This window comes from Rutidosis leptorrhynchoides, chromosome 11, assembly GCF_046630445.1.
Source record: "Rutidosis leptorrhynchoides isolate AG116_Rl617_1_P2 chromosome 11, CSIRO_AGI_Rlap_v1, whole genome shotgun sequence".
Lineage (NCBI taxonomy): Eukaryota > Viridiplantae > Streptophyta > Magnoliopsida > Asterales > Asteraceae > Rutidosis > Rutidosis leptorrhynchoides.
Window position 1 is genome coordinate 82,342,841 of NC_092343.1, and position 13,955 is coordinate 82,356,795.

Consider the following 13,955-nt stretch of genomic DNA (forward strand, 5'->3'; position numbering starts at 1 on the left):
TAGATCTATATAGCTGTAGTATTATCTCTTACTTCCATATAAATTATGTTAATCCAAGTCGAAGGAAAGAAAACAGAGAATTTAAATTGCAATTTTAAAAAAATGCCGGAGGCCCTGTTCTTGGGTGATTTTTCAAATAACGCGATTTTTAAACAGATTTTAAAATCTAAAAACGCCATTATATTGGAATTATTCTACTTAAGCTAACTGGAGAGTCTCAGGTCTCAAATTTTTTCTATCGGGTTTCAATTTCAGAGTCAAAGCTTTATTTTTTAAAAGTCAAATGACATGTTCTTGAGGAAATTGAAACTCGTTTTGATGTTTTCAGATAAATTAAAGGTCCAGAAAGTTTCTATGAACAATTTAAAACTTATTTCATTTACAAAGTTTGGTCTAAAACGTTCTTAAAATTTGGAACTAATTTGGTGTTCTTCGTGAGTATTAAAAAGCTGTTTACAGCTTATTTTTTATTTATTTATTTATTTCCAGTTAATTCAAGATAACTGTAAATGATTATTTATATTTAAATTTCAAATCCTAAATTAAAAGTAACTCGTTAATGGTCTCTGTTGAAGTTTAAAAATGGGTGCTGATCGATTTTAACATGATGAAGAAAGAACAGATTAGATATACGGGTTATATTTATAAGGTTTGGAATTTAATCAGATAAACGGGCTAGCTCAGCTGGTCTGGAGTGTTTCGGTTTTACAAGAGGTCGTGGGTTCGATACTTGCCTGGGGTATTTTTGTGTGTGGCATTTTTGAAGGTATTCATTTATTATTATTATTATTATTATTATTATTATTATTATTATTATTATTATTATTATTATTATTATTATTATTATTATTATTATTATTATTAGTATTATTATTATTATTATTATTATTATTATTATTATTATTATTATTATTATTATTATTATTATTATTATTATTATTGTTGTTGTTGTTGTTGTAGTTGTCATGTTGTTATTACTATTATTAATTAGTATTATTAACAAGTATTGTAGTTATTATTATTATTAATGTTACTAAAAAGTATTAGTTACCTTTAATCATTATCATAATTATAAATACAATTATAATTATTATTATCATTAAGATTATGATTATTATTATTATCATTATGTATTATTATTATGTATTATTATTATTATTATTATTATTACTAATAAGGTTATCAAATCATTATAAGTATTATTATTAATATTATCATGAGAATCATTATTAATATATAAGTATTGAAATCGGTATCATCGTTATTAGTAAAATTAATACTTGTACAATTATTATTATTAATATCATTATCATTATTGTCATTAATAGAATCATTAATATTATTATCTTTATTAGTAATATTACTTATTATCATTATTATCATTTATACTATTACTAATATTATTTTACTACTTTTAACAAGCAAACGATATATATCTATATTTAATACATATAACATAACTAAATTAATATTTTCATATACAAAATGAATATATGAAACCTATATATATTTTTAATATAAAAATGATATAACTAATAAATTTATATATATATGGGCTCAATTACAACTATGAATATTAATAAATATACAAATGATATAGGTTCGTGAATCCGAGACCAACCCTGCATTGTCCAGTTTCATTATATGTATTTTTACTACAAAATACAGTATGGTGAGTTTCATTTGCTCCCTTTTTAAATGCTTTTGCTATATATATTTTTAAGACTGAGAATACATGCGCTGCTTTTATAAATGTTTTACGAAATAGACATAAGTACTTAAAATTACATTCTATGGTTGGATTATTAACCGAATATTGCCCTTCAAGTCTGGTAACCTAAGAATTTAGGGAAATGGCCCGTGATTGACGCGAATCCTAAAGATAGATCTATGGACCTTGACAAGTCCCATTCGGGGTACGAATGCTTTAGTACTTCGAGATTATTATTATACAGACGAGAGGTTCTGTTTGGGGATATTCTATGCATTGAGTTAACGTCGGTTACCAGGTGTTCAATCCATATGAATGATATTTTTGTCTCTATGCATGGGACGCTTATTTATGAGAACTGAGAATGAAAACCTTGTGGTTTATTAAAAAGATGGAAATGATTATTTATGTTAATCTAATGAACTCACCAACCTTTTGGTTGACACTTTAAAGCATGTTTATTCTCAGGTACGAAATAAATCTTCCGCTGTGCATTTGCTCATATTAGAGATATTACTTGGAGTCATTCATGACATATTTCAAAAGACGTTGCATTCGAGTCGTCGAGTTCATCAAGATTATTATTAAGTCAATTGTAGTTGGATGTATTATGAAATGGCATGCATGTCGTCAACTTTTGATGTAAAGAAAGTTTGTCTTTCGAAAAATGAATGCAATGTTTGTAAAATGTATCATATAGAGGTCATGAACCTCGCGATGAAATCAACTGTTGTGAATTGTTTATAATCGATATGGACTTCGTCCAGATGGATTAGGATGGGTCACTACATTTTGGATCGTTCACGGAGAGTTTTGTTGTTGACACTCCGATTGCAGACGTACAGAATGGAATGGAGTGTAAGGTTGATAAGCAGAATATAGGTACTGATATTGAGGTCGGAACGCAAGTTGTGGATGAGGTTTGTAGTGACCCGAACTTTTCCATGTTTATATATATTAAATGAAATTGTTATTTACATGATTAAGTGTTTCCAACATGTTAAGCAATCAAACTTGTTAAGAATTGATTAATTGAAATAGGTTTCATATAGACAATTGACCACCCAAGTTGACCGGTGATTCACGAACGTTAAAACTTGTAAAAACTATATGATGACATATATATAACATGATATTATGATAAGTAAACATATCATTAAGTATATTAACAATGAACTACATATGTAAAAGCAAGACTACTAACTTAATGATTTTGAAACGAGACATATATGTAACGATTATCGTTGTAACGACATTTAATGTATATATATCATATTAAGAGATATTCATACATCATATTATCATGATAATATAATAATTTAAAATCTCATTTGATATTATAAAAATGGGTTAACAACATTTAACAAGATCGTTAACCTAAAGGTTTCAAAACAACACTTACATGTAACGACTAACGATGACTTAACGACTCAGTTAAAATGTATATACATGTAGTGTTTTAATATGTATTCATACACTTTTGAAAGACTTCAAGACACTTATCAAAATACTTCTACTTAACAAAAATGCTTACAATTACATCCTCGTTCAGTTTCATCAACAATTCTACTCGTATGCACCCGTATTCGTACTCGTACAATACACAGCTTTTAGATGTATGTACTATTGGTATATACACTCCAATGATCAGCTATTAGCAGCCCATGTGAGTCACCTAACACATGTGGGAACCATCATTTGGCAAATAGCATGAAATATCTCATAAAATTACAAAAATATGAGTAATCATTCATGACTTATTTACATGAAAACAAAATTACATATCCTTTATATCTAATCCATACACCAATGACCAAAAACACCTACAAACACTATCATTCTTCAATTTTCTTCATCTAATTGATCTCTCTCAAGTTCTATCTTCAAGTTCTAAGTGTTCTTCATAAATTCTACAAGTTCTAGTTTCATAAAATCAAGAATACTTCCAAGTTTGCTAGCTTACTTCCAATCTTGTAGAGTGATCATCCAACCTCAAGAAATCTTTCTTATTTATAGTAAGATATCTTTCTAATACAAGGTAATACTCATATTCAAACTTTGATTCAATTTCTATAACTATAACAATCTTATTTCGAGTGAAAATCTTACTTGAACTTGTTTTTCGTGTCATGATTCTGCTTCAAGAACTTTCAAGCCATTCAAGGATCCTTTGAAGCTAGATCCATTTTTCTCATTTCCAGTAGCTTTATCCAGAAAACTTGAGGTAGTAATGATGTTCATAACATCATTCGATTCATACATATAAAGCTATCTTATTCGAAGGTTTAAACTTGTAATCACTAGAACATAGTTTAGTTAATTCTAAATTTGTTCGCAAACAAAAGTTAATCCTTCTAACTTGACTTTTAAAATCAACTAAACACATGTTATATATCTATATGATATGCTAACTTAATGATTTAAAACCTGGAAACACGAAGAACACTGTAAAACCGGACATACGCCGTCGTAGTAACACCGCGGGCTGTTTTGGGTTAGTTAATTAAAAACTATGATAAACTTTGATTTAAAAGTTGTTCTTCTGGAAAAATGATTTTTCTTATGAACATGAAACTATATCCAAAAATCATGGTTAAACTCAAAGTGGAAATATGTTTTCTAAAATGGTCATCTAGACGTCGTTCTTTCGACTGAAATGACTACCTTTACAAAAACGACTTGTAACTTATATTTCTGACTATAAACCTATACTTTTTCTATTTAGATTCATAAAATAGAGTTCAATATGAAACCATAGCAATTTGATTCACTCAAACCGGATTTAAAATGAAGAAGTTATGGGTAAAACAAGATTGGATAATTTTTCTTGTTGTAGCAACGTGAAAATTGGTAACAAATCTATATTAATCATATCATAGCTAACTTATATTTTATTATACATGTATTCTAATATATTATGTAATCTTGGGATACCATAGACACGTATGCAAATGTTTTGACATATCATATCGACCATGTGTATATATTATTTGGAACAACCATAGACACTCTATATGCAGTAATGAGGGGGTTAGCTATACAGGGTTGAGGTTGATTCCAAAAATATATATACTTTGAGTTGTGATCTAGCCTGAGACGTGTATACACTGGGTCGTGGATTGATTCAAGATAATATATATCAATTTTTTTCTGTACATCTAACGTTGGACAACTAGTTGTAGGTTACTAACGAGGACAGCTGACTTAATAAACTTAAAACATCAAAATGTATTAAAAGTGTTATAAATATATTTTGAATATACTTTGATATATATGTACATATTTGTTATAGGTTCGTGAATCGACCAGTGGCCAAGTCTTACTTCCTGACGAAGTAAAAATCTGTGAAAGTGAGTTATAGTCCCACTTTTAAAATCTAATATTTTTGGGATGAGAATACATGCAGGTTTTATAAATAATTTACAAAATAGACACAAGTACGTGAAACTACATTCTATGGTTGAATTATCGAAATCGAATATGCCCCTTTTTATTAAGTCTGGTAATCTAAGAATTAGGGAACAGACACCCTAATTGACGTGAATCCTAAAGATAGATCTATTGGGCCTAACAAACCCCATCCAAAGTACCGGATGCTTTAGTACTTCGAAATTAATATCATATCCGAAGGGTGTCCCGGAATGATGGGGATATTCTTATATATGCATCTTGTTAATGTCGGTTACCAGGTGTTCACCATATGAATGAATTTTATCTCTATGTATGAGATGTATATTGAAATATGAAATCTTGTGGTCTATTATTATGATTTGATAATATATAGGTTAAACCTATAACTCACCAACATTTTTGTTAACGTTTTAAGCATGTTTATTCTCAGATGATTATTAAGAGCTTCCGCTGTTGCATACTAAAATAAGGACAAGATTTGGAGTCCATGCTTGTATGATATTATGTAAAAACTGCATTTAAGAAACTTATTTTTGATGTAATATATTCTTATTGTAAACCATTATGTAATGGTCGTGTGTAAACGGTATATTTTAGATTATCATTATTTGATAATCTACGTAATGCGTTTTAAAACTTTATAGATAAAATAAAGGTTATGGTTGTTTTAAAAATGAATGCAGTCTTTGAAAAAAAAACGTCTCATATAGAGGTCAAAACCTCGCGACGAAATCAATTAATATGGAACGTTTATAATCAATATGAACGGGACATTTCAGTTGGTATCCGAGCGTTGGTCTTAGAGAACCAGAATTTTGCATTAGTGTGTCTTATCGAGTTTTTTAGGATGCATTAGTGAGTCTGGACTTCGACCGTGTTTACTTGAAAAATGATTGCTTAACAAATTTTGTTGGAAACTATATATTTTTAACATGTGAATATTATGTGAAATATTAATCTCTTAACGTGTTTGATATTATGTGATAGATGTCTACCTCTAGAACAAGTCCCATTGACTCACCTAATAATAATGAAGAGTCAAATGTAAATTGGAATGATTCGTGGACTGATTCACAAGTTCCCGAAGAGGAACCGGAAGAAGAGTCGGAACCGGAAGAAGAATCGGAACCGGAAGGAGAATCGGAACCGGAAGGAGAATCGGAACCGGAAGAAGAAATAGAACCAGTGGGAGAAATAATAAAACGATTAAGTAGAAGAAAATCCTCAACCAACCGACCAAAGTTAATTATGGTCAATGGTGTTTCCGCCAAGGAAGCAAAGTATTGGGAGGATTACCAATTCTCCGATGAATCAGATCCTGACAAGGATTCCGATGATGTTATAGAAATTACCCCAACACAATTTAATAAGTCAAAAGAGAACAATAAGGGAAAGGGCATAAAAATAGAGAAATTTGATTCCAAACCCGATGAACTTTATATGTATCGTCAACACCCGTATTTCTTAAGTTGTGACAATAACCCGGGAACCTCTAAACCACCAGGTTTTTCTAAACCAATGTGGAAAACGACGGCTCGTATTAGGGGAACATCATATATCCCTAGAAACTTGGCAAAACGAACCAAAACCGAAGAAGAAAAAACGAGCGAGTCGAAATAAGATAGTTGTATTCGTGTGGTGTAATATATGTAATATAGTGTGCTTATGCTTTATGATATATGTAAAAATTGCTTGTATTAATAAGTATTTTTTTATAAATCTAACTCTTGTCTATTTTACAGTATAAAAACACAAAAATGGATAGACAACCCAATATTTTAAGAGACCTACCCGGAGACATGATTGATGAAATCTTGTCTAGAGTCGGTCAGAATTCCCCGGCACAACTATTTAAGGCGAGATCAGTTTGTAAGACATTCGAAGAACGTTCCAAGAATGCCTTGGTTTATAAAAGGCTTTCGTTCGAAAGATGGGGGATATCACATTGGGAAATCCATAAGTTACGATGTGTTTACTTTGACGCATATATTGCGGGGAACCCAAATGCTATTTTATGCAACGGGTTAAGAAATTATTTTGACTCAATATATCCGAATATAGGACTTCGTGATTTAGAAAAAGCGGCTAACATGCAACATAAAGAAGCATGTTATGCTTACGGGTTAGTAATGTTCACTTCTCACCAAAGTGAGAACAAGAACATCGGGCAACAACTATTAAACAAAACGTTCCCACAAGTGACGGACTCAGTAGTTGGGGTGAGAAACAAAGTTTTTAGATTGTTACAGGACTGTTGGACATTACGTAACCCTCGTCCCTTTGACGACGTTACAACACGCTATCTTATCAACGGCCATAACGGTTATGTTCCACAAGACCAAGGATGGGAAGTAGTCCTAGTAAAACCAGAATGCATGACTTGTTTCTGGACGTATGAATTATGTGTCTTTATTGCCTTTGCTGAACGACTTGTGTACTAGCTAGAATTATCTTCACAACTATCTTATATCAAAGTTATTGTGTGCTATATTTCATGTTATATGTAAAATAAGCGGTATTGTAAGTTTGTAAAATATTGTGAAAAAGTTTGAACGTGAAATATTATTATAATCAGTTTTTCATATAGAATTGTAGTAGTTGAATTGTATATTAGCTACTAAGTATGAACTTAACGGGTAGGTACTACCCGAATTTAAACTTATAAAACGCTAATATGAAGAAAAAACTTTTATAAATGAGTTCATATTATGCTACGAGATACTATTGACTACTCTTAATATTCTGTATGATTAACTTGTTTCATTTGACTATTTGAAGGAAATGGCACCGACTACTCGACAAACCATGAATATGAGCGAAGAGGAATTTCGTACCTTTCTTCCTGCAAACATAGCCGCGGTACAGGCTGCGCTACATACCAACAATAACTCCGAATCTAGCAATGCAGCTAACGGCGCAAGAAATCGTGTAGGATGCACCTACAAAGAATTCACTGCCTGCAAACCTTTAGAATTTGATAGAACCGAAGGACCGATCGGATTGAAACGTTGGACCGAGAAGGTCGAATTGGTGTTTTCCATAAGTAAGTGTACTGAAGAGGATAAAGTGAAGTACGCTACGCATACCTTTATAGGTACTGCGTTAACATGGTGGAATACCTATCTAGAGCAAGTGGGACAAGATGATGCTTACGCACTACCGTGGTCAGCATTCAAGCACTTGATGAACGAGAAGTACCGTCCCAGAACCGAGGTCAATAAGCTCAAGACAGAACTTAGAGGGTTACGAACCCAAGGATTTGATATTACCACGTACGAAAGACGATTCACAGAATTGTGCCGATTGTGTCCGAGAGCGTTCGAAGATGAGGAAGAGAAGATCGACGCTTTTGTGAAAGGATTACCGGAAAGAATCCAAGAAGATATAAGTTCACACGAGCCCGCCTCCATACAACAGGCATGTAGAATGGCTCACAAACTAGTGAACCAGATTGAGGAAAGAATTAAAGAACAGGCGGCTGAAGAGGCCAATGTGAAGCAAGTCAAAAGAAAGTGGGAGGAAAACGGTGATAAGAATCACCAATACAACAACAACAGCAATTACAACAATAATCGCAACAACTATCCCAACAATCGCAACATCAATCGCAACTACAACAAACGGCCCAACAATAACAATAACAACAACAACAGCAACTACAACAATCATCCCAACAACAATAACAACAACAACAACAACAACAATCAGAAGCAGCTATGCCAAATATGTGAAAAGTATCACTCGGGGTTCTGCACCAAATTTTGCAACAAGTGTAAAAGAAATGGTCATAGCGCGGCGAAGTGTGAGGTCTACGGACCAGGGATTAACAGAACAAAAGGAACAAATGGTGTCGGAACGAGTAATGGCGGAGCAAGTAGTGTCGGAGCAAGTTATGCCAATGTAGTTTGTTATAAATGTGGAAAACCGGGCCACATTATTAGAAATTGCCCGAACCAGGAGAACACGAATGGACAAGGCCGCGGAAGAGTTTTCAATATTAAAGCGGCAGAGGCACAGGAAGACCCGGAGCTTGTTACGGGTACGTTTCTTATTGACGATAAATCTACTTATGTTTTATTTGATTCGGGTGCGGATAGAAGCTATATGAGTAGAGAATTTTGTGCTAAATTAAGTTACCCATTGGTGCCTTTGGATAGTAAATTTTTACTCTAATTAGCAAATGGTAAATTAATTTCAGCAGATAATATATGTCGGAATCGAGAAATTAAACTGGTTAGCGAAACATTTAAGATTGACTTGATACCAGTAGAGTTAGGGAGTTTTGATGTGATAATCGGTATGGACTGGTTGAGAGAAGTGAAAGCAGAGATCGTTTGTTACAAAAATGCAATTCGCATTATACGAGAAAAAGGAAAACCCTTAATGGTGTACGGAGAAAAGAGCAACGCGAAGTTAAATCTTATTAGTAACCTGAAGGCACAAAAACTAATAAGAAAAGGTTGCTATGCTGTACTAGCACACGTCGAGAAAGTCAATTCCGAAGAAAAGAACATCAATGATATTCCCGTCGTAAAAGAATTTCCCGATGTATTTCCGAAAGAATTACCGGGACTACCTCCACACCGATCCGTTGAATTTCAAATAGACCTTGTACCGGGAGCTGCACCAATAGCTCGTGCTCCATACAGACTCACACCTAGCGAAATGAAGGAACTTCAGAGCCAATTACAAGAACTTTTAGAGCGTGGTTTCATTCGACCAAGCACATCACCGTGGGGAGCTCCTGTTTTGTTTGTCAAGAAGAAAGATGGTACATTCAGGTTGTGTATCGACTACCGAGAGTTGAACAAACTTACCATCAAGAACCGCTACCCACTACCGAGAATCGACGACTTATTTGATCAACTACAAGGATCGTCTGTTTATTCGAAGATCGATTTACGTTATGGATATCATCAAATGCGGGTGAAGGAGGATGATATTCCAAAGACTGCTTTTAGGACGCGTTACGGTCATTACGAGTTTATGGTTATGCCGTTTGGATTGACTAACGCACCAGTTGTGTTCATGGACCTCATGATCCGAGTGTGTGGGCCATATCTTGACAAGTTTGTCATTGTTTTCATCGATGACATACTTATTTACTCGAAGAATGATTAAGAGCACGAAGAACATTTGAGAAAAGTGCTAGAGTTGCTGAGAAAAGAAAAACTGTACGCTAAGTTTTCAAAGTGTGCATTTTGGTTGGAAGAAGTTCAATTCCTCGGTCACATAGTGAACAAAGAAGGTATTCAGGTGGATCCAGCAAAGATCAAAACCGTTGAAAAGTGGGAAACCTCAAAAACTCCGAAACACATACGCCAGTTTTTAGGACTAGCGGGTTACTACAGAAGGTTCATCCAAGACTTTTCCAGAATAGCAAAACCCTTGACTGCATTAACGCATAAAGGGAAGAAATTTGAATGGAAAGATGAACAAGAGAAAGCGTTTCAATTGTTAAAGAAAAAGTTAACTACGGTACATATATTATCATTACCTGAAGGGAATGATGATTTTGTGATATATTGTGACGCCTCAAAGCAAGGTCTCGGTTGTGTATTAATGCAACGAACGAAAGTAATTGCTTATGCGTCTAGACAATTGAAGATTCACGAACAGAATTATACGACGCATGATTTGGAATTAGGTGCGGTTGTTTTTGCATTAAAGACTTGGAGGCACTACTTATATGGGGTCAAAAGTATTATATATACCGACCACAAAAGTCTTCAACACATATTTAATCAGAAACAACTGAATATGAGGCAGCGTAGGTGGATTAAATTGTTGAATGATTACGACTTTGAGATTCGTTACCACCCGGGAAAGGCAAATGTGGTAGCCGACGCCTTGAGTAGGAAGGACAGAGAACCCATTCGAGTAAAATCTATGAATATAATGATTCACAATAACCTTTACTACTCAAATAAAGGAGGCACAACAAGGAGTTTTAAAAGAGGAAAATTTAAAGGATGAAATACCCAAAGGATCGGAGAAGCATCTTAATATTCGGGAAGACGGAACCCGGTATAGGGCTGAAAGGATTTGGGTACCAAAATTTGGAAATATGAGAGAAATGGTACTTAGAGAAGCTCATAAAACCAGATACTCAATACATCCTGGAACGGGGAAGATGTACAAGGATCTCAAGAAACATTTTTGGTGGCCGGGTATGAAAGCCGATGTTGCTAAATACGTAGGAGAATGTTTGACGTGTTCTAAGGTCAAAGCTGAGCATCAGAAACCATCAGGTCTACTTCAACAACCCAAAATCCCGGAATGGAAATGGGAAAACATTACCATGGATTTCATCACTAAATTGCCAAGGACTGCATGTGGTTTTGATACTATTTGGGTAATAGTTGATCGTCTCACCAAATCAGCACACTTCCTACCAATAAGAGAAGATGACAAGATGGAGAAGTTAGCACGACTGTATTTGAAGGAAGTCGTCTCCAGACATGGAATACCAATCTCTATTATCTCTGATAGGGATGGCAGATTTATTTCAAGATTCTGGCAGACATTACAGTAAGCATTAGGAACTCGTCTAGACATGAGTACTGCCTATCATCCACAAACTGATGGGCAGAGCGAAAGGACGATACAAACGCTTGAAGACATGCAACGAGCATGTGTTATTAATTTCGGAAACAGTTGGGATCGACATCTACCGTTAGCAGAATTTTTCTACAACAACAGCTACCATTCAAGCATTGAGATGGCGCCATTTGAAGCACTTTATGGTAGAAAGTGCAGGTCTCCAATTTATTGGAGTGAAGTGGGGGATAGACAGATTACGGGTCCGGAGATAATACAAGAAACTACCGAGAAGATCATCCAAATTCAACAACGGTTGAAAACCGCCCAAAGTCGACAAAAGAGCTACGCCGACATTAAAAGAAAAGATATAAAATTTGAAATTGGAGAGATGGTCATGCTTAAGGTTGCACCTTGGAAAGGCGTTGTTCGATTTGGTAAACGAGGTAAATTAAATCCAAGGTATATTGGACCATTCAAGATTATTGATCGTGTCGGACCAGTAGCTTACTGACTTGAGTTACCTCAACAACTCGTGGCTGTACATAACACTTTCCACGTCTCGAATTTGAATAAATGTTTTGTTAAAGAAGATCTCACTATTCCGTTAGACGAAATCCAAATCAACGAAAAACTTCAATTCATCGAAGAACCTGTCGAAATAATGGATCGTGAGGTTAAAAGACTTAAACAAAACAAGATACCAATTGTTAAGGTTCGATGGAATGCTCGTAGAGGACCCGAGTTCACCTGGGAACGAGAAGATCAGATGAAGAAGAAATACCCGCACTTATTTCCAGAAGATACGTCAATACCTCCAACTGCTTAAAATTTCGGGACGAAATTACATTCTATGGTTGGATTATTAACCGAATATCGCCCTTCAAGTCTGGTAACCTAAGAATTTAGGAAAATGGCCCCTGATTGACGCGAAGCCTAAAGATAGATCTATGGACCTTGACAAGTCCCATTCGGGGTACGAATGCTTTAGTACTTCAAGATTATTATTATACAGATGAGAGGTTCTGTTTGGGGATATTCTATGCATTGAGTTAACGTCGGTTACCAGGTGTTCAATCCATATGAATGATATTTTTGTCTCTATGCATGGGACGCTTATTTATGAGAACTGAGAATGAAAACCTTGTGGTTTATTAAAAAGATGGAAATGATTATTTATGTTAAACTAATGAACTCACCAACCTTTTGGTTGACACTTTAAAGCATGTTTATTCTCAGGTACGAAAGAAATCTTCCGCTGTGCATTTGCTCATATTAGAGATATTACTTGGAGTCATTCATGACATATTTCAAAAGACGTTGCATTCGAGTCGTCGAGTTCATCAAGATTATTATTAAGTCAATTGTAGTTGGATGTATTATGAAATGGCATGCATGTCGTCAACTTTTGATGTAAAGAAAGTTTGTCTTTCGAAAAACGAATGCAATGTTTGTAAAATGTATCATATAGAGGTCATGAACCTCGCGATGAAATCAACTATTGTGAATCGTTTATAATCGATATGGACTTCGTCCAGATGAATTAGGACGGGTCACTATAGTTTGGATCGTTCACGGAGATTTTTGTTGTTGACACTACGATTGCAGACGTACAGAATGGAATGGAGTGTGAGGTTGATAAGCAGAATATAGGTACTGATATTGAGGTCGGAAAGCAAGTTGTGGATGAGGATTGTAGTGACCCGAACTTTTCCATGTTTATATATATTAAATGAAATTGTTATTTACATGATTAAGTGTTTCCAACATGTTAAGAATCAAACTTGTTAAGACTTGATTAATTGAAATAGGTTTCATATAGACAATTGACCACCCAAGTTGACCGGTGATTCACGAACGTTAAAACTTGTAAAAACTATATGATGACATATATATGGATATATATATATATATAGTTAACATGATATTATGATAAGTAAACATATCATTAAGTATATTAACAATGAACTACATATGTAAAAGCAAGACTACTAACTTAATGATTTTGAAACGAGACATATATGTAACGATTATCGTTGTAACGACATTTAATGTATATATATCATATTAAGAGATATTCATATATCATATTATCATGATAATATAATAATTTAAAATCTCATTTGATATTATAAAAATTGGGTTAACAACATTTAACAAGAACGTTAACCTAAAGGTTTCAAAACAACACTTACATGTAACGACTAATGATGACTTAACGACTCAGTTAAAATGTATATACATGTAGTGTTTTAATATGTATTCATACACTTTTGAAAGACTTCAAGACACT